Here is a 20,658-nt window from a genome sequence, read left to right as displayed (position 1 = left end):
TTTTAGTTCAAAATCTTTTTTGTTGTTCTATATTTTAACAACAGAATATTTGTATTTGGGGGTGAACTCAAACTTTAAGAGGTTTATTGATTCATATTTATATTTTTTTCAGTGAATTATATAACACTAATTTATTGAAGACTATTAACAATAGCTTTATGTAAACATCTTTTAGAATTTTAGGCCTTTTCAATCTTACCATTGTATAAAAATTTGCAATTTCACTATTGTAATTTTATGACTACTTAGACTTATCCAATTATGTTCGTGTATAGTCAAAGGTAAAAAAAAGGAGATATTTCACAAGTTGCAAACTATTATAAAAGTTATTAAACCATTTTATGCATTATATGAAATAGGTCTTTTAAGGGTTAAAGGATAATGATATCTGAAAATTTGAAAACTATTTAATTTGCGGATCCTTTATGATATGAAGATTAGTAAAAGCACGTTCAGAAAATATTTAAGTAGAAACGGCAAGTGTGGTTTTGTGCAATGCTTCATTCTAATCGACCATCAGCATAAATGTATAGTCTAACAAAAGCATTTAGGTTTAGTTTAAGTACTTCACAAAACCTGAAGTTAGAATCAATCATTTAATAGGCTATTGCATAGTTATTCCCCTATGCTTCAAGGTTCACGTCATGCACTCAGGTCCTAACTCGGTGTGATTGACACTTCCTGTCTGCAAGGGTCGTTTTAGGCCTTAAGGTGTTGATGCTACTTCAGAAATGGGTTTGAGTCAAGCCCTGAGTCAGCTTGACATTAGACAGACGCCACACTCAAAATATTCATCCTATAAAGCTCTTCCACCTTGAACAGCTTGTTTATGAATACACCATCTCCTTCTGTACCTTCAGAAATGAACAGCCTTATTTTCTACACATTTTTAAAAGGTTTGTCTGGTCTAAAATGTAGCAGAGTAGTTTGTAGCTGTAGAAGGTCAGAGGTCACTTCAAGCCTTGTAAATCTAAATCTAAGATATCACAAACGACTACCATACTAACATTTACCATACTGTGTGTATTCTTAGAAGAATATAGTGTTGTCTTTAGGGCAATGTTTTTTTTTTTTTTGGGAAAGGAGACACAGTGGGCCTTAAATAGCACTTCAGGGTCATCCACATAATACTGTATAATATCCTTTAAATTTAAATAACATCTGCTTGATTGTTGACTTTTTGTGCACTAGACAGTTTTATTAAAAATAACGGCGACATTCTCATAAGTAGAATTTTGGAGAATAAGTAGAATAAAAGCTAGTTTCTCATTCATTCGTTCATTTTCCTTCGGCTTAGTTTGTTTATTCATCAGGGGTCGCCACAGCGGAATGAACCACTAACTTATCCAGCATATGTTTTATACAGCTGATGCCCTTCCAACACTGGGAGACACCCATACACACTCATTAACACACATACACTACGGGCAGTTTAGCTTATTCAATTCCATATTGTGCATGTTTTATGACTGTAGAGGAAACCCACGCGAACACGGGGAGAACATGTAAACTCCACACAGAAATACCAACTGACTCAGCCTGGGCTCGAACCAGCAACCTTCTTGCTGTGAGGTGATCGTGCTACCCACTGCACCACTGTGACACGCAACCAAGTTAGTTTTCAAATTAATTTAATATGGGCCACTTTTGGTGCTTCGCACGTTTTTCTTGGTCATTTTTTGTTTTAAGAGTAAGGTCCATGACTTTGAGTAATAGTTACTTCCCAGGTAGCAAAGAATTCTGGCCCAGGTTTGGCATAAATCTGGCACCGCAGGCATTCATCTGGCACTGGTATACAACATGTGGGCCAAACATGGCCCTATTTTAGCAGAGGTGGCACCGTTTTTAAAGCGGCACACAATTGTGCCAGATGTAAAATGTAGCATTTGGCCCAGATGTTAATAGTTGATATATGGGCCATGTGAGTTTGTGGGATCTTGACCCACATTTAAAATACATTTTTATTAAAAAAAAAAATCGATCAATCTGGTCGATTCGAGAAAAAGCACGCCCGTAGCACGCTTAAAGCGCAATGATTCATGGGTTTATCAATTTCATTGCAGTCATGACACACCAACATATCTGGCAAAGTTTAGGCTCACTTATGGGTTTTTAACTTGGTTGAGACTTGGCCCAGTTATGGTCCATGTTTGACCCTTGTTTGGAAGCCAGACTTGGTCCAGTCATGTACCGTAATTCACTGCGATTTGTGGGCCAAGCAAAAGCTGATTGTGTGGGCCAGAGCTAGGCCAGAGATGCTATGTGGGTTGTAAATGTTTTCTCTATTAAACAACAATACAGTAGGTCAATAGTGAAAGTCAGATTGTATGTTTAATAGCAGCTGGATGTTGGACTCAAGAAAAAATACTTGTTTGCATTGGTCAAACTGATTAGCTGTTGTTACAGAGGATTCTGCTTGGTCTTAAAGCCTTTTTTGATGGGTTATTTTCACTGTTTATGATGGCATAGCAGTCAAAATAGGACAAATGAGTTAATGTATGGGACAATTTTTGCATCTTTGTCAGTGAGGAGTGGGTCTTCTGAACCTCCCCTGGATACAGACATGGGTATACAGTTGTTTTATGAGTTAAACAATCACATTATGCAATGCAAAATCAAAAGTTGTGTTATTTATATCATGAGATTAAAGTCGCATTTTTATAGTCATATTATAAAATCTAAATCACAATAAGATGCAAAGTTGTAAGTCATTGATATATGTAGACCTTGTGAGATGAATCAAAGGCATAAATTTCTATAATGAGGTTATGGTAAAAGTCAGATTACGACATATACTTTACATTATGATAAATATTTAGTCACTATATATATATATATATATATATATATATATATATATATGTGTGTGTGTGTGTGTGTGTATGTGTGTGTGTATATATTCATATAAAATAATAATATTATTTAATATTGCAAAAAATTCAAATAACCTCTTCACATATCACCCTTTTAAAATATAATACTGTTTATAGATGGTGTCAGTTTTTTTAGCCACGCAATGGATGGAAACATAATAAGGAATATAGTACTATTATTATCTTATTATCTGCATTACATGATTTTTACAGTGATTAAGAGATCTTCAAGACAGCACTTTCTGCGTAGAAATTGAACTATATGTGTAGTAAAATCACTATAAGAGAAATAAAAGTTCATGTATCCCTCCTTGTTTACAGGAGTAGAGGTAAATGAGTTGGCAGAGAAACTGAATTAAGCTTGCTCAGAGAAACACTGTTTACTTCATTAAAGCAGTGTAATGGTGAAGGGATTGATTGAATGGTCCTATTGATGGAAGGTTTGGGTAGAAATGCTCCCTTATGGCAGCTGTATTTTGTAGTTTATTTTAAAACTTGTAAAAATAAGGTATTATGTATTTTCTTCATGTAGATTTCTTACAAAGTATTTTACAGTATTTTAAAAATACAAGACACTAAAGTATTTTGACGACATTAAACCGTTTTCATCAAGCCTATTAAACACAAATTACAAAATACTATTTTATCACCTGGCTGTCACAAATTGGAGCTTAAAATCTGGCTATACAGATCATATTAAATGCTTATGAAGGCCTGTTAGGCCTCACTGCAAGATAATGGGGCTAATAAGTAATTAAAGTAGTAGTTTGCATTTAGAATGACACGCTGGTCAAATTAAACAGTGTGAAAGGCTGAATCTGGGTTGTTACGTGTCTTTTGCGCATGTCTGCTTTCGTAGAAAGAACATATTTGTTTATTAACTCTCTCTTCTGTGTTTTTCTTTGTGTTTGTATGTGTTTCTGCTCTCTGGAAGCAAGGGTGTCATGGAGAGGGCACACTGAAGAAAAAAATATTCTTTCCATAAACTTCTGACCTCTCTTCCCAACCCCCCACCCTTACCTCCCTTACGGTCTCCATTACTCTATCTTTAACCCTGCTTCCTCCAACTCTTTCCCCTCTGCTTCCCGAATTCAAAACCCTCTCTCCTGTCGCACAAAACCCTGCTCACAGCCCATTTCGTTTTCTTAAAGCGCACTGTATATGTTCATCATAATCATCTCCCTTGTGGACACATTCTTCTTCAGTCTCACAGGAAGTTGTTGTTTTACTCTGCAGAAATCAAGCGAGTGCCCGTTGGCTTCATCATATCAACGCCATTCACGGCAAACCTCCTGGTATTTCCTCCTGCGAAATGTTTCTCTCATGCTAACAGCAGTGACAGAACAGGATCTGAGACACTTCTCTGCTATCTGATAGTAGCTGATTTCTGTCCATTGTGAACTGGCCTAGAAAATTAAAGGAGAAAGGAGGACATAAACAAAAGCAGACCTTATCGTGTCTCACATCGCAGTCGTACAACAATAACCAGGAAGAGCCCTGCAGATCTGTGAATGCACACGCAAACACAGACACATATATACATATAGGGTTGGTTGGAGCACAGGAGCAATAAGACAAAACAATAACAAATCCAAACGAGCAGCCGGCTTCCAGACACCCTCATGCTGCATGGTATGTGAACACTAAAGAGAGAGAAAGATAAGCGCAACTGGAACTCTCTCAATCCATCTATTCTCTTCTCCTTTTCTTATATTTGTTGAACTTCTTTATTTTATTTTGTTTAACTCTGTTAACTTCAATATGTGAATTTTAGCAATGTTTTTGGGAGAAAATCTGCATTTTAAAAAAGTATTAAACATTTAATAATACAAATTAATTTTGAGTTGATAGTAACTAATGAAGCTAGTGGCAACAATTATTTTTATGTTCAAAACAATAATAAACTGATGATCAATATTACAATTCTTTACCATATTGGTAAACATAAATAAATGTATTAATGTTTTAATATGGGATATTCTACCAGAAACGAACATTATTGGTCCTTGAAATAAAAACATAATTAAATAATAAATAAAGAATATTTCATCCTAAAAGTTTCTAAAATGGCCTGATGATTCATTTCTGTGAGTGTTCTGTAAAGGAGTATTCTCAGATTGTTTTTCTTTATTAAAAACACTTTACAAATGTACAAACTGCATGTCATTCTCCTTGCCCTCAGCCCTACTGAACCTACAGCTTTAATAGTTTTGTTATGCTAAAAACTGTTATTTAGAAAAACAATACTTCAGAAATAGCAAGTTTAAGTTGTTATCAACCACATCAATTGGTTTAAAACATGAAATTATAAATATAATCTAAAAATCAATACTACAAATATATAAACAAATAATTTTACAGTTGTTCTTATGTTTCAGTCAGTCCTATCACATTTGCATTATCATGTAATTAACATGAAATGCGTGCAATACACATTTAAGTCTATGACTCAAAAGAAGTGACATCAGTTGAAGGAGGAGAAGCTGATATTGATCAAGGATGCATTCTATTATAGAATTGTAGGATTTTATGCTTGTTTTTGTATGATATTTTTGAGGAGGACAAGCTTAAAGGTCTGGCCCTGTCACATTTTTTTATAAGTGAAAATTTAGTTTCTGGTGTAATGTCCCTAATATATTTAAACAATACAAGTATTACAAAATATATAAAATATTTATGAAGAATAGATATTTGTTTTTACATCTGTTATCAAATGTTTTGAAAGAATTAATTTTTAAATATTTCAAATACACTGCACGTCCAAAAGTCACACTCTAACATTTTGCTAGACTGCCTTTAGCTTTGATTATAGCACCAATTCGCTGTGTAATGGTTTCAATATTCTTGAAATGTAATGTCTCAACATTTATTTCCAACCCGTATTACATTCATTTTACATCAAGATCTTGTATTGATGATGGGAGAGTCAGGCTGCTGCGAAAAGTCCCCAGCCCATTCCAAAGATTCTCAGTAGGGTTAAGGTGTGGATCCTGTGGTGGCCAATCCATGTGTAAAAATGATGTCTCATGCTCCCTGAACCACTTTCATATTTTTAACCCGATGAATCTTGACACTGTTATCTTGAAATATGCCCATGAGATCAGGTAAGGAAAAAATCCATAGATGGAATAGCCTTGTTATTCAGTGTATTCAGGTAGTCTGCTGAATTCATTCTTTGAGCACATAACATTGCTAAAACTAGACAAACCCAACTGCAGCATCCACAGATCACACCATGGTTAGCACAGAGATTTTTTTAACAGTTTGATTTAAAATTCTGATTTACTGCAATACCTTAATTTGCACTTAGTGCTAGTGATAATTTAGAGCAAATTATCTCAAGTATCACAATGAGTTCACTTTACTCAAATGGCTTCCACAATCACCAGATCTTAATCCAGTAGAGCAACTCTAAAATATGCTGAAACAGGAGATACACATCATGTATGTAGCTGCCATATCTACAACAATTGCATGATACCATCATATCAATATGGACCAAAATATCTGAGGAATGTTGGCAGAACCTTGTTGAATCCATATAGAATGAAGAATTGAAGTGATAGTTCATACAAAATTTACCCACAATTTACTCACCGTCAAAGTGGTTATAAACCTTTAAAAGTTTCTTTCTTCTGTTGAACACAAAAGTAGATATTTTGAATGTTGAAATCTGAAACCATTGGAATCCCTAGTAGGAAAAACAAATACCCATGATCGTAAGGGCCCATTGAGGGACTTTGGCCAGGACATCGGGGTTACACCCCTACTCTTTACGAGAAGTTTCATATATTTTTAATGACCACAGAGAGTCTAGTCATAATATGTAATAAACTAGTCACTAGTTTATTACATATCATGTAACTAGTCATGATATGTAATAAACAATCACAAAAGTATCTAGAATGTACAGTTTAGCAAATCTTCTAACACACTGAAGATAACTACATTTGTTTTAGAACTTTCAATGCACCCCTATTATGCATTATAAATGGTCAAAGTTTGGTTTGGGAGTCCCCAACAACAGGCTGATATGCACACAGGTCAAAACACTTTCATTGTCACTTCTAATTAGTGGTGTAAAGTAACAAATTACAAATACTGCAATTACTGTAACTTAGTTTTTCTCAGGAATTGCAATTTGCCAAGTAATTTTATAAATGTGTACTTTTACTTTCCCTTGAGTACATTTTTAGTGCTGTATCGGTACTCTTACTCTACTACTATTCTTCAACCTGCAGTCATTACTTTATTTTTTCTTGTCTAAGAAGATTAGAAAAATCAGTCCTGTGATTCTAGTCCAATCCAAATCACATAGAAAGTAAATTGCATCATGATGAACCACCTCAAGACATTTGAGTGATTTGTAAATGCAGAAAACTGTTTGGAAGCATTAAAAGTGTCCAAGAAGATGGGAAAAATCTTTACACGCAATGACTCAGAGACTGTTTAAAAGCATGTTACTAATGAGAAGATGACGAATGTTTACTGTATGATGACCAAAATGGCCTTCAACACCCAGCAGGCACAGGACATCAACATGGCATCAGATTGACATTGTACCCCAATGTCGCTGGGATGTTGTATTTTGTTTGGAAATGAAAATCGGGTTGATGTCAGAACCCAATGTTAGACCGACATCAATGTCAAACGTTCACCTTAAAATCAACCAAATATCAACGTCTAATGTTACATCTTGACATTGTGTGGACATTATCACCCCTACTGCAACTGAGAAATGTAGTTAAGCTAGTAATGTCACTACTTGTAGCAATGCTACTGCCCAACACTGTTCGTCTAACTTGAAACTATGCTCTTGTCTTCTGCTCGTCACTGGTTTGAAAATAGCTTGATCATTGCCGACAAAATTCAAAAACTTCTTTAGATAAATGAGATGTCAATCAGCATCAGGAACTGCCAGCAGCAATTACAATTTTGGACACCCCTCTGGCTCCGCCACTGCTTAAAGGGACATTGGCTCGGTGGATGTGTGTTCTGTTCAGCATGGCTCAAATCGCTGAAATAAAAGCAAAAGCAGGGCTTTCTGCGTCCTGTGTGAAAGAACAGGTGACAGTGGCAAAGCAATGACAGACCCCATAGGAGTGCAAGCTCAGAAGTGTTTTTAAATCGATAAAGAAGCAGCATGTGTTGTGTTTTCCATGCTGTTTTAGACATGAATAGCCCCCTAGCCAGAGAGATACAGTTAAATATATATTTTGTAAGCTACACTTTCAGGAATAAAAGTACAGGAGCTGTCAGGGGGGCAGTACCTTTTCAAAAGATACATATTTGTACCCAAGGAGTCCAAAGTGGTACCTTAAAGGTGCACATTAGTGCCCAACTGTACCTAAAAAATACCTTTGAGGTACCATTATAGACTCTTCAGGTGCAAATATGTATCTTTTGAGAAGTTACTACCCCAGTGACTGCTCTTGTACCTTTGTTTCTGGGTGTGTACAGAGAACGAGGCAACCATTTTAATCAAACTTACAGGTTGTGATCCTGAGATGCACTGTCAGATTTAAACCTCAGCTGGATTTTTTCATTCCATTAGAGTTGTGTTACACACTGCATTGAAGGTAACTTTCAAAAACGCATAATGGTGGCTCTTTAATAATTTTAAGTGAGAGAACTTGAACAGAACGCTTGAGTGACAACATGCTTGTTTACGGTTTCATCCAAAACCGTATGATATACTGAGCTGATACATGTAAAATCATCAAAATGCTTGCATTTATGCATTTGTGTTCGTGGCATATGCTCTCTTAAAAGAGCCTTTCTTACAGGTTTGCGTGTGAGCAGAAGTGCTCGACCCGTAACTGTAGGGTAGACCCACTGGTTATTAAGAGTTAAGGAAGGGTGGGCAGTCATCCAGAGGCCTTGCTCTATTTATAGCCTCCAGACTGTGTGAAAGTACTCAGAACTCGTACAGAGCTGCCAAAATCCCTGAACTTCTCTCTCTCTCTCTCTGCGAGTGAGTGGGTGTGCAACTGTGTGTTGCATGTATCTTTACTGTTTATATGCAACATAAGAGTATATAACTGACAAGTGTCCATTTTTAACAATCAGATTTCAACAATCCAATTGTTTTAGGAGTAAGGAAACGAAAATATATGTCACTTCTACAGGAAATAACTCTGGCTCTGTTAAAATTGAGTGGAAATCACAGCGTTCCCAGTTGTGTTGTGATTTCCAAGACCATTTATAAAAACCATTGCCTACTGCGCTTTAGGGTAGGGTGGAAGGCGCTGTGAACAATCATAGAAACCTGCAATTTCACCCCAAATACACACACATGCACACACACATACTAGCATTAAAAATATAGTTGAATGAAGCGTATTTTGGTATTGAGGTGGGACCAAACTGTTAACCATCAGACCAGTGTGTCGAATTTACAAGATATTGTGGTCAAAAGCCTGAGCGTTTCTGACTGTTAATGAATGACATTAGTTTGCTGCTTAGCCTGCAGACACGCACACAAGCGGACGTGCGCAGACATATAATCGACATATACGCACATTCACATGTGCACGCAGGCTTTCGCAAAGATACGGACAGAACGGCCAAGAATAAGAGACTGTGGGTCAAAGGGTTGGCAGGGCGTCCACATGCTTGCTGGATCAGTTTGCGCTTGGAGAGTGCAGTAAAGCTTCCAGCACACACAGACAGTCACACTGCACACACAATATACAGTCCATTTGTCATATTGACGCTTTTACAAAGCCTTAGGCAGCTGGAATGAATTCTGGCACTGGTGGTTGGGGATTGTGGATTAAAGCTCGGACCCTTTTATTTCAAATATTTACTTGGCACGTCACGCCACATATATCATATACACACTTTCTCTCTTACATTGAAATTGCTTGCGCAGAAAAAAGGAATAGGTGTTTGTTTGAACTTCAGACCGAGAGGCAACAGTTTACATGTGTTTTTGGAGTTGAATTCGTCCATATGATTACTTAAATGTGTTTGCAGAATGTGGAATATCAGGTTGTCGTGACTTAAAATCAGCTGTTTTCAGTGTTAACTCTTTAGAAACTGAAAATGAAGATGCTCTTTCTGTTAAATGTTTCTTTTCATGGTTTCTATAATGTACACAGTACAAAGAAAGTTTAATTCACATAGTCATTTTTTGTGCAATTTTTGCAACACATTTTTCTTCTTAAAAGATGGTAGGTGATCGTCTTCAGAAACATTTTTTGTTGTGCTGGTTGAAAGTCTCTTCACATTCTATTAGTAATGGTTAAAGTAAATGATCTTAACGTATTTATATGTATTTTTATATTCTGGGTAAGACATAAAACTAAAAAAATGTCCATGCAATTATAAATTGTTGTGCCGATTATTCCCATAATGTTAAAAAGTAGCTCAATATGTCTGTCATAAAATGTAGATTTTTACATCAGCGCAGCTGTTCATGCAGATCTGCCGTGCAAGAGCTCACAGCAAAGAAAGTGACAGCATTAAAAACAAATGCTGAATCAAAAGTTTTTAAAATCCTGAATCAGTATTGGAGTTACTTTAAATGAGTTACTGTATATGCACAGAAGCAAAGACTATAGAATACAAAAGACATGTCACTCATATACCTTTGAATGGGGAGAAGCCTAACTGTCAATATGGTGAATGAAGCCCCGCCTTCTAATTCATGGGCCAATCAGCGAACGGTATATGGCAAATAAAGCCCACCTTCTAGTACAGGAGCCAATTAGCTATCGCTATAGAATGACAATTCTCCGGGAAAGGTGATTGGACCAGAGTTTCTGCAGATTTTGTGTGATAAGAAACATTTTGAAATTAAACTAAATATACAGTTGTTGTTTCATTTTACTGGTTATTCATAATATAAAATGAATATGAAATGTAATTGTAAGCTTGGCAAGTAGTTTTGGAGAAACTGATGCTTCCTCATTCAAACACAATGCCCGAGCATACTGCCCAAGAGGCGTTTCAAAGATGGCCGCCAAGTGATATTACTTGCTGGGGTCCGGCAGACTTTTGCTCCAACACTAATCAAACACACCTAAACATGCTAATTAGTGTCTTCCAGATCACTAGAAATCTATAAGCAGGTGTGTTTGATTGGAGTTAGAAATAAACTGTGCAGGATACCGGCCCTCCAGGACCGAGTTTTCCCACCCCTACCTTAAAGAGGCTTTGACTGAAGTGTTGTTCAGCCACTGAAATTTTTTGCCAAAAGATTGGTGTGACTATTTTCAATTTCAGATGGGACCTGTTGCAGCATCAATAATGTAGATAAATGTATGCAAATAATTTACATTTAGATTATCAGCAAAACATAAGTAAATAGCACCATTACAACTAGCCTACTGAGGTTAAGTTGGTTTTATATTTATGTTGGTTAATTTTTTAACAATGATAACCTGTGAGTAACTTTGAGTATTCGGTCTGAAATAGCATGTAAGATTGGCTTAGTAATGTGTAATTCCTGCATCTCGCTGACCAACCACAAAGCATCCATTAGTCGCTTCAGGACAAAGCGTGTGAAATACTGCACATTATGACAAGTTTTGCTTGCTACACAACTGTAACATGCTAGATACAATTCAGTTTTTCGTTCAGAATTGTACCATTATAAAGTACTGTAAAGTTTTCTAAATGGCGAATGACATGGACTAGTGGGTTTTCTACCGTCATTTTTAAGATGTGCGTTGATGAAATCCGGAGATGTGGCTTTGGATGGCAGGGGAGGGATTGTGTTTCAAAGATATTATGCTATGCAAAATGCTATTAGCATTTTGGCAGATCATCTACTGCACCTTTAGCTTATGTACTTTCCTTTCAACTGATTTCATCTCAGTTAATAAATGTCCTACAAAAATACAGAAACTGAAGCTCAGAGCAAAAATACCCAATAGTATCTGGACGAAGACTTAGATTTGCAAGCTGGGAAGGCTTATCTCAGAGATGCAATGTCAGACACAACGCACTCAATGTAGCTAGTGATGTCACTGGGAGGTGTAGGGTTAGCTGTGGGCATTAAAAAGTCTATATCCAGACTCTTAAAATACTGTGGTAAAAGTTTCATGTAGGTGTTTAATATTTTGATAACCATTTTTCATTCAGCAATATCAATTTTCTCAACCTGTCAGAACAAATAGGGCAGCACAGTGACGCAGTGGGTAGCACTGTCGCCTCACAGCCAGAAGGTTGCTCGAGCCTCAGCTGGGTCAGTTGGAATTTCTGAGTGAAGTTTGCATGTTTCCCTGTGTTGGCATGGGTTTCCGGGTGTTCTGGTTTTCCCTCAAAGACATGCGCTATAGGTGAATTGGGTAAGCTAAATTGTTCATAGTGTATGTGTAAATGTCCTGGTCCTCCAAGTTGGAGGTGAGGTGTTGGGATATGACCCACCTTGTAAAAGTTAAATGTTACGAAACACCAACAAGGTGCGACTAAATATTAACTTTAATTTAAAAACAGACCTGGGAGTAAGTTAGAATAAATATAAAATGCTTTAGTATTCAAAATACTGACAAAATCACATCAACCTTTCAAACTAAATTGTGACAAAAATATCAAGGATGCATGAAACCTCATATAAAAATGTTAATGTTCTTGGTTTCAAAGTAAGTTTTTTTTTTTTAAGATTAATCCAAACGATCATTTCTTGGCCTTAATTTATAAAAGTAACATGCAATTATCCTTAATGTCCAACAATATTTTTTACGTTTTTTTTTTTTTCATATTATTGGATAAACGTAGATGATTGGATTTGCATAGCTCAACTGATTTATTTACTATACAACAAACAAATTAGAGGATAACTGAGAGATGCTTTATTAATAGTGCATTTTCAGTGCCTCTGAAGTTAACTGTATGCATGTTTTCATAATGCACAAATTATTATACAAAGTCTGCTATTAAACATTATTTTTAAAATAAATGATTTAATGCAACCACGTGGGATTAACAAAAAGATATACAATCATTTATTAGTATTGGAGCTTACAAATGGTCTGCCTTCAAAAAGGAGTCAGATATTGTTCAAAATTAATTTCGCTATGGAGAAAATTACTCTCGTGACATGTCTCTCACACGTATAGCAACAGTAGCATATAGACTTCAGTATATACACACACAGACAGTTTCACCTCCCACATGTCTGACGGGCCTCGCATGTTTGGTCTGCCCGTTTGTTTGCACGCCAAAGTGTTTGTTTGATATTGACAGCCCTGTGCTGACTATCATACTTGGCGGCAGTTACCAGGATTGTGTTTCAGAGTCTGGTGCGCGTGTGCCTGTTCGTCTGCAAGTGTGCAGATAGCATTTTGCACTCTTCCCTATGCATTTGCAAATTTTCACTGCATCAATGCATATCTATAGGCTTGGCCAGTGACTTTAGTTAAATCATACAGAGCATAGATGGGTGCTAATTTCATTTCAAAGGTGTTGGTTGATGGACATTGACACCCTGATAAGGCAAACACTATTCTAGCCTGTGAGCCGAGCTGCAGTCATGGTTATTTAAAACTGTAAAGTGGAACTTGATGACAGGACTAGTCTGGGCTCTGTAAAATACAATACTTGCTTACACCGCTTGCACACTAATGCGCCTGCTATTGAAACTCTTGCTGACAGAGCTAGCACGCTAACCTCTGCAGTGTCTGCACGAAGTGGCCAAAACTGTCCTAAAATTCACCAGATTTGGACGTATGGTTACTGGTCTTTTTCTTTTTTAGATGGAAATTTGTCTTCACTGTCTATGATAGACAATCTCAGGCAGCTGGCTAGTGCTTGCGGTCAAGGTATTTGTTTGTTTATTTGCCCAATAAAGTTCACCAAAGCCATCTTGTTGTAGCAGCTGTTCTGTCGAGATGATGAGCCATGGAGAGGCTGCAGGTGCCCCCTGCCAACACCCAGAAGACCCTATTTTACCCTGCTGGGAAACAAAGCAGCTGAAGCATTTCAAGATCTCATAAAAACAAAAATAGCTTGATGATATGTCGCAAATTTGTTTGCATTACTTTTTAATGGTTCAAATAGACTATATCTACTGCAGAGGTTCTCAATAATTGTGTTTTCAAATATCCTGTTTTTATTTACAATATTTATTGGTCCCATGACTTCCATTTGTTCTGATTTTATTTTCACTCAAGATTTTGATGGTCATCTTTCAACATACTGCTGAATTTGCAATTACAGGTCAACTAACTTTTGTCAGAGCATAGGTCTCAAACTCGATTCCAGGAGGGCCGCAGCTCTGCACAGTTTTGCTCCAACCCTAATCAAACACAGCTGATCCAACTAATCAAGGTGTTCAAGTCTACCAGAGACTATTAAGCAGGTATGAGTTGGAGCTGGATAGAGCTAAACTGTGCAGAGCTGTGGCCCTCCAGGTATTGAGTTTGAGACCATTGTGTAAGAGTATTATTGAGGGACCTTATTAATCATGGGGCACTCTGGGGTGCCGCAAGGCTCAGTTCTCAGTTGCTTGCATTTTATAATATATACTCTCATCAGCCACTTTATTAGGTACACCTGTCCAACTGCTCGTTAACACAAATTTCCAATCAGCCGATCACATAGCACCAACTCAATGCATTCAGGCATGTAGACATGGTCAAGATGATCTGCAGCAGTTCAAACCGAGCATCAGAATGGGGCAGAAAGGTGATTTTAAACATGGCATGGTTATTGGTGCCAGACAGGCTGGTCTGAGTATTTCAGAAACTGTTGATCTACCTGAATTTTCATGCACAACCATCTCTAGGGTTTACAGAGAATGGTCTATTCAGTGAGCGGCAGTTCAATGGGCACAAATGCCCTGTTGATGCCAGAAGTCAGAGGAGAATGGCCAGACTGGTCCCAGCTGATAGAAAAGCAACAGTAACTCAAATAACTAGTCATTGCAACCGAGGTATGCAGAAGAGCATCTCTGAATGCACAACATGTCCAACCTTGAGGTGGATTGGCTAAAGCAGCAGAAGACCACACTGGGGTTCAACTCGGTACTAGTAAGGTGTACCAAATAAAGTGGCCTGTGAGTGTATGTTACTGCTAGGCAATATCAAACAGCAATGTGAAGTTGGTTTCCACTGTTATGCCAACAATGCACATCTCTATATCTCCTCACAAACTGATCATTTGTATGAGTTCACAAAAATTATTGTAACTGTAAAAGCAATACAAAAATAAATGACTTTAATTGACTATTAAGGCCTTGGTATATTTGTAACAGTATTTTTTTCTCAGCTACCTTTGCAATTGTATATGATTAGTGCCATCAACATTGCCTAAAACAACATTTAGGTGAATAATCAAAGTCTGTGTTAGATCGAAGTTTACAATTTTCAGTTTGCCAGCACACATTGTTCCTCTTAAGGTGAACAATGAATCAGATAATTTACTGAAATAAAGCTTGTTTTGGTAATCTTCAATCAAAGTCTGACTATTTTCTTCCGTGTTTGGAGTGGTGGTCCTCACTTAATCTTTTCCTTTTGAATTGTGCCCTTCCTGCCACAACCCAACATTGGGAAACACCCATACATACTCTTTCACACACTCTTACACTATGACCAATTTGGTTTATTCAATTCACCTGTACCGCATGTCTTTGGACTGTGGGGAAAAACCAGAGCACCCGGAGGAAACACACAGAAACACAGGAAGAACATGCAAACTCCACACAGAAATGCCAACTGAACGAGCCCGGGCTCGAACCAGTGACCTTCTTGCTGTGAGGCGATCGTGCTACCCACTGTGCCACTGTGACGCCCCTGGGGTAAAATAAATGTCCACATTTTAAAAACATAACAGGGAACAATGGAATTTAATTCAGTGTTTCTTGCCCGGTCTGATACCCACTTTATATTATATCCCAGTCAGGCACTGAAGATCACTAATTTTTGAAGAAATAAACGCTGCAATTTTGTAATGGCATGACAGTTTACCTAAAGTGCTTGAGCAGGGTGAATGAAAACTAAAAGCCAGTTGGAAGTATATCAACATACTGAAATAAGTCTCAGTGACTTTTGGTATACTGTTTGCAGACTTTAAATACCTGCTGCATTGCATCTTCATTAAAAAAAAACACTCAACATAAATGACAACAGTGAGAAAGCAACAGCTAAGAAAGCATCTCATTTAAATCCAAATTCTTTCAAATGCATGTGTAGTTTTCACCATAGACTCTTTAAAAAGTTTGGTAGAGATGACGTTATTGTAGAATGTAGATACATCGATGATGCATTTTCATCGATAAACCCAAATAAGCATTAAGCTGAACAACACAAGTTGTAATTAGTTACCTGACATGTCTGAATCTCTAAACAGTCCTTAGCCAATGAATTCTGCTTTAAAGGGCTGGCTATACAAGACTAATTAATCTTTGAAAAACATTTGTCTGCCAAAGCAATGCTTAAAATAAAGCAAAAAACAATAAATTACATTTTAAAGAGCAATAAGTCTCAAATTTGATTATTGATTATTGATTATTTTGATTACTCCTCAAAATATCATTATTTAAGAACATTATTTTGAACCAGATTTTTCATTATTGTCTATTTGTTTATAGACCCAGTTCCCTATAAAAAGTGCTTAATTTGTATTTTGGCTATAACTTCCATTCATGTACAGTGTCTATAAAAAAAATCCTCATAGCTTGTAAAAATCTATACCTTTAACTACATTACACCCTGCTTTCTAAAGACCTTCTGGATTAAGTTGTAGAGTGGCAAGGGTTAGGAGAAGGCTACAAAAAAAGTTCAAAGGCTGGAAACATTATTTGCAATATGATTTGATTTCAGGCTGTATGACGAATAAAATATTTTTTTCAAAGGGGTTTGAGGATTTTCTATAGGCACTGTAAATGTTTTTGGTCAGTAGACACTTTTGCTGTATCTGTTGAGTCTGTTGTAGAAATTTCTAAATGCTTCTGTCAACTAGCATGCCAAACTTTAATTTACAGAACAAATTTACCATGGAGGTCAAACAATGCAAGCCTTTGCCTGATTTATCTTAACTTTGGACCACATCAGCAAAACTATCTTCCGAATGTTTACAGAATGGTGGAATGACCAAAAGATAAAAATGGAAATAATCATGTGGAAAATAAAGTATGCAGGGTAGCAACAATCCCACACATAGCATATACAGTACACAAGATTATCTGATAAACAGGGACATAACTAGAAGATCAAAAGGAAAATTCTATTGAAGGGAGGTGAAACTGAACAAGACAGAATTGCTTAGGAACATCTGTAGTTTTCTTCTTTAATTATACTTCCTCTTCTTCTTTTTATGTCGAGTAATACAGAGAGTTGGGAAATGCTCGACAAAGGATAGGAGATTAAAAGGAAGCACATTCAAATGTATAGTTCCTACTGTCTAGATTTGCATGATTCTGCCAACTGGGCAAAAAAGCATCACACATTGTTACAGTGGTTTACTTTTTACTTTTTCCATCCAAAAAGGTGTTTGACTGCCTGAAAAGGAGAACTGAACCAGAACCAGCTAAGCTTCAACCTGACGAATGACTACCTTGTGACCGAAGCAAGCCCAGCAGCTGTGCTCACAGGCCTCAACGTGAAACTTTACTCACGTGTAGATATCCAGAGACAAAGCTCTGTTCCTCACTGACTCACTAAAACAGCATTGCTTCCTCTTTTCTTCGGTAAGGCCACTGATTGGAACAGAATAGGGAAGTAGATGTAAGGGTCATAAATGGTAGACCGTCGTATTTATTCAGGAGGCTTATGTTGACGGTATAGGCCTCGCTGCCTGGCATTTGTTTTAATAGAGATTTTATGACTCGTGTGCGCCATCTAGTGCTCATATGATACATTTCATCAGTTTATTCTCCCCTGGAAGCTCCGGGGAGTTTCCAGCATTTTCATACAGCTCCCTTATCCTCATAAATTAGATACAATCAGGGGCGGATTTAGTAATTTAGGGGCCCTAAGTGGCTCCAGCCATGGGGTCCCAAGTTCTGAAATGCACCCTTTCAATTTTTTTTAAACCTGTATTTATTTAGCTATTTTTTAAATATCAATCAATCTTCTTTTCTACGGTGTATCTTAATTTAAGCTTTACATTTTACGTAATTAAATGTCTTAAAATGAATTTACAACTAAAAATAATAAGATATTTTTTATAAATTTGACTGCTGGACTTTTAAAAAAAAATATTATTCCATAACAGTATGTTATTATAATAATATTATATTTTATTGTATATTATAAAATATTAATTCATTCATTTTCTTGTCGGCTTAGTCCCTCTATTAATCCGTGGTCGCCACAGTTGAATGAACCGCCAACTTATCCAGCACATTTTTACGCAGTGGATGCCCTTCCAGGCGCAACCCATCTCTGGGAAACACACACACACACTACGGACAATTTAGCTTACCCAATTCAACTGTGCCACATGTCTTTGGACCGTGGGGGGAAACAGGAGCACTCGGAGGAAACCCACACGAATGCAGGGAGAACATGCAAACTCCACACAGAAACGCCAACTGAGCCGAGGTTTGAACAAGCGACCCAGCGACCTTCTTGCTGTGAGGCGACAGCACTACCTACTGCACCACTGCATCGCCCCTATAAAATATTTAATTATGTAAAAATGTATTTGTTTGACTCTCTCACTATACAAAATATGATAGAAACAGATTTTATTTATAGTTTATAGGTATTATTTATACTTCTAGATATTTATTGGGGGCCCCTAGATGTCCTGAGGGGTCGCTTACCTTGCTTATTGGTTAAATCCACAATTGGATATAATATGCTGGAAATCATGGAGGCAACTAATGAGCAAGAAGAAAGAGCTCTAGTGGAGCGAAAGAGTATACAAGTAGTGATATAGTAAGTTTTAAATAAAAAAAACATGAATAGCACAGTAAAGATAGAATCAACCGAAAACAAGTTTATTTTACTTACCCCACTAGCAGATTGTTTTTGCTTGTTTTAAAGAAGAAAAAAAAACACAATCTTGAACTATTTTTATTGTCTATAAAAAGCTTCTGAATTTAAGATTTTTAGATATTTAAGCAAAACAAAAACAAACAAACTTATACAAACTTAAACTTGGAACAGAGAGTTGGACTTGTGATCCAAAGGTCACTGTTTTGAGTCCCGGCACTGTGATTGCAGATGGTTGTAGTGAAAAAAAACAGTACTCTCATCCACCCTTAACACCATAGCTGCGGTAAGACTTTTGAGCAAGGAACCAAACATCTTGCCTGCTTCCAGGCAGGTATGCTATTCGTATATGTATTAATACAGTGAGGGAAAAGTAATCAACGCATCATGTTTTTCATCTTTATTTTTTATTTTCTATTTGATTAAAGTCAGGTGTTTGGCTGGGCCATTTTACAGCTTGATTTTCTTTCTCCGAAACCAGTTGATAGTTTTATTGGCTGTATTTTGGATCATTGTCTTGCTGAAATGTCTACCCTGGTTTCATCTTCATCATGCTGATAATGTAGATGTTGGAATGAAGCAGCTAATATTTATTTACAGTGAGGAAGGGCAGAGGGCTGCTGAAGAACTACTGAGAGATTTCAGCTGTTGTCTGGGCTTTCACTGCCTTTTTATACCCTCTTTCTTCATATGTTCAATACTTTTTTCCTGTGTCATTTCATTCCGCCACAGCGGAATGAACCGCCAACTTATCCAGCACATGTTTTATGCAGCGGATGCCCTTCCAGGTGCAACCCATCTCTGGAAAACATCCAAACACAATCATTCACACTCATACACTACGGACGATTTAACCTACCCAATTCACCAATAGCGCATGTCTTTGGACTTGTGGAGGAAACCGGAGCACCCGGAGGAAACCAACGCGAACGGGGGGAGAACATGCAATCTCTGGTAAAAATTTCAAATCAACAGCTCCATAATTTCAAACCAGGTCACCTTCCTTTAGCCATGACTTAAACTAAGCATTTTCACCCACAAAACCACTGCACACAGGATATTTCCTTTTTTTCTAAACATTTTCTGTACACACTAAAGATAAATGCTGTGTGTTGGAAAATCAGTAGATCAGCAATTTTTGAAACACTCAAACCAGCCTATCTGTCACCAACAACCGCATTCAAAACTAAATCCCCTTTCTTCTTAACTCATGCTCAGTTTGACCTTCAGCAGATCATCTTGACCACATCCACATGCCTTAACTTATTGATTTTCTGCCATGATTGGCTGATTCAATGTTTGCATTAACATGAAGTTTAAAAAAATGTACCTCATTCAGTGGCTGATAGTGAGTACAAAGCACTGTTAGATGTTAGATGTAGCATATAGCTACAGTATATACTGTATTGCACAGTAGATCAAATGATGGTTGACAGGATGCTATACTTTTTTATATGCATTTGTTGTGACTGGCTTTAAACAATCTGCTTTGTTGAAAACAAATAATGAACCAGACATGCGCTATAGGTGAACTATATGAACTAAATTGGTAGTAGTTAATGTGAGAGTGTATGGGTGTTTCCCAGCACAGTGTTGAGGTTGAAAGGACATCTGCAGCGTAAAACGCAGCGTAAATGGCGGAATAGTTGGTGGTTCATTCTGTTGTGGAAACCACTGTTAAATAAGGGACTAAAATAAAGGAAAATAAATGAATGAATGAACTCATAATTATGACTTCAGATTAGGATAAAAGCAGCATAATTTACTTTTCATCACAAATCAACTTGCATTTCACGTGATCAATTGAGTAAGACGCTCTTGAAATTATTAAATCAATTGTTATTCATTGACACGGTTGTCCTTGACACAGATTAGACAGACTTGATTGAAGGATGAGG

General features: G+C 37.0%; 1 long non-coding RNA gene across 2 annotated transcripts; it reads left to right on the top strand.

Moving 5' to 3' along the window:
• The first annotated feature begins 13,407 nt into the window (after window positions 1-13,407).
• Window positions 13,408-15,047, top strand: LOC137490132 (uncharacterized). 2 transcript variants are annotated; one of them, XR_012401339.1, is made up of 2 exons: window positions 13,408-13,547; window positions 13,699-15,047. It is a non-coding gene; the product is annotated as an uncharacterized lncRNA (long non-coding RNA). The 2 variants fall into 2 exon arrangements; XR_011009500.1 differs by having other exon boundaries at window positions 13,417-13,547; window positions 13,696-15,047.
• The last annotated feature ends 5,611 nt before the right edge of the window (window positions 15,048-20,658 follow it).

This window comes from Danio rerio, chromosome 3 (genome assembly GCF_049306965.1).
Source record: "Danio rerio strain Tuebingen ecotype United States chromosome 3, GRCz12tu, whole genome shotgun sequence".
In the NCBI taxonomy this organism is placed as follows: Eukaryota; Metazoa; Chordata; class Actinopteri; order Cypriniformes; family Danionidae; genus Danio; species Danio rerio.
The sequence above is the reverse complement of the archived record's forward strand: the minus strand, read 5'-3'. Positions and strand labels throughout refer to the sequence as shown.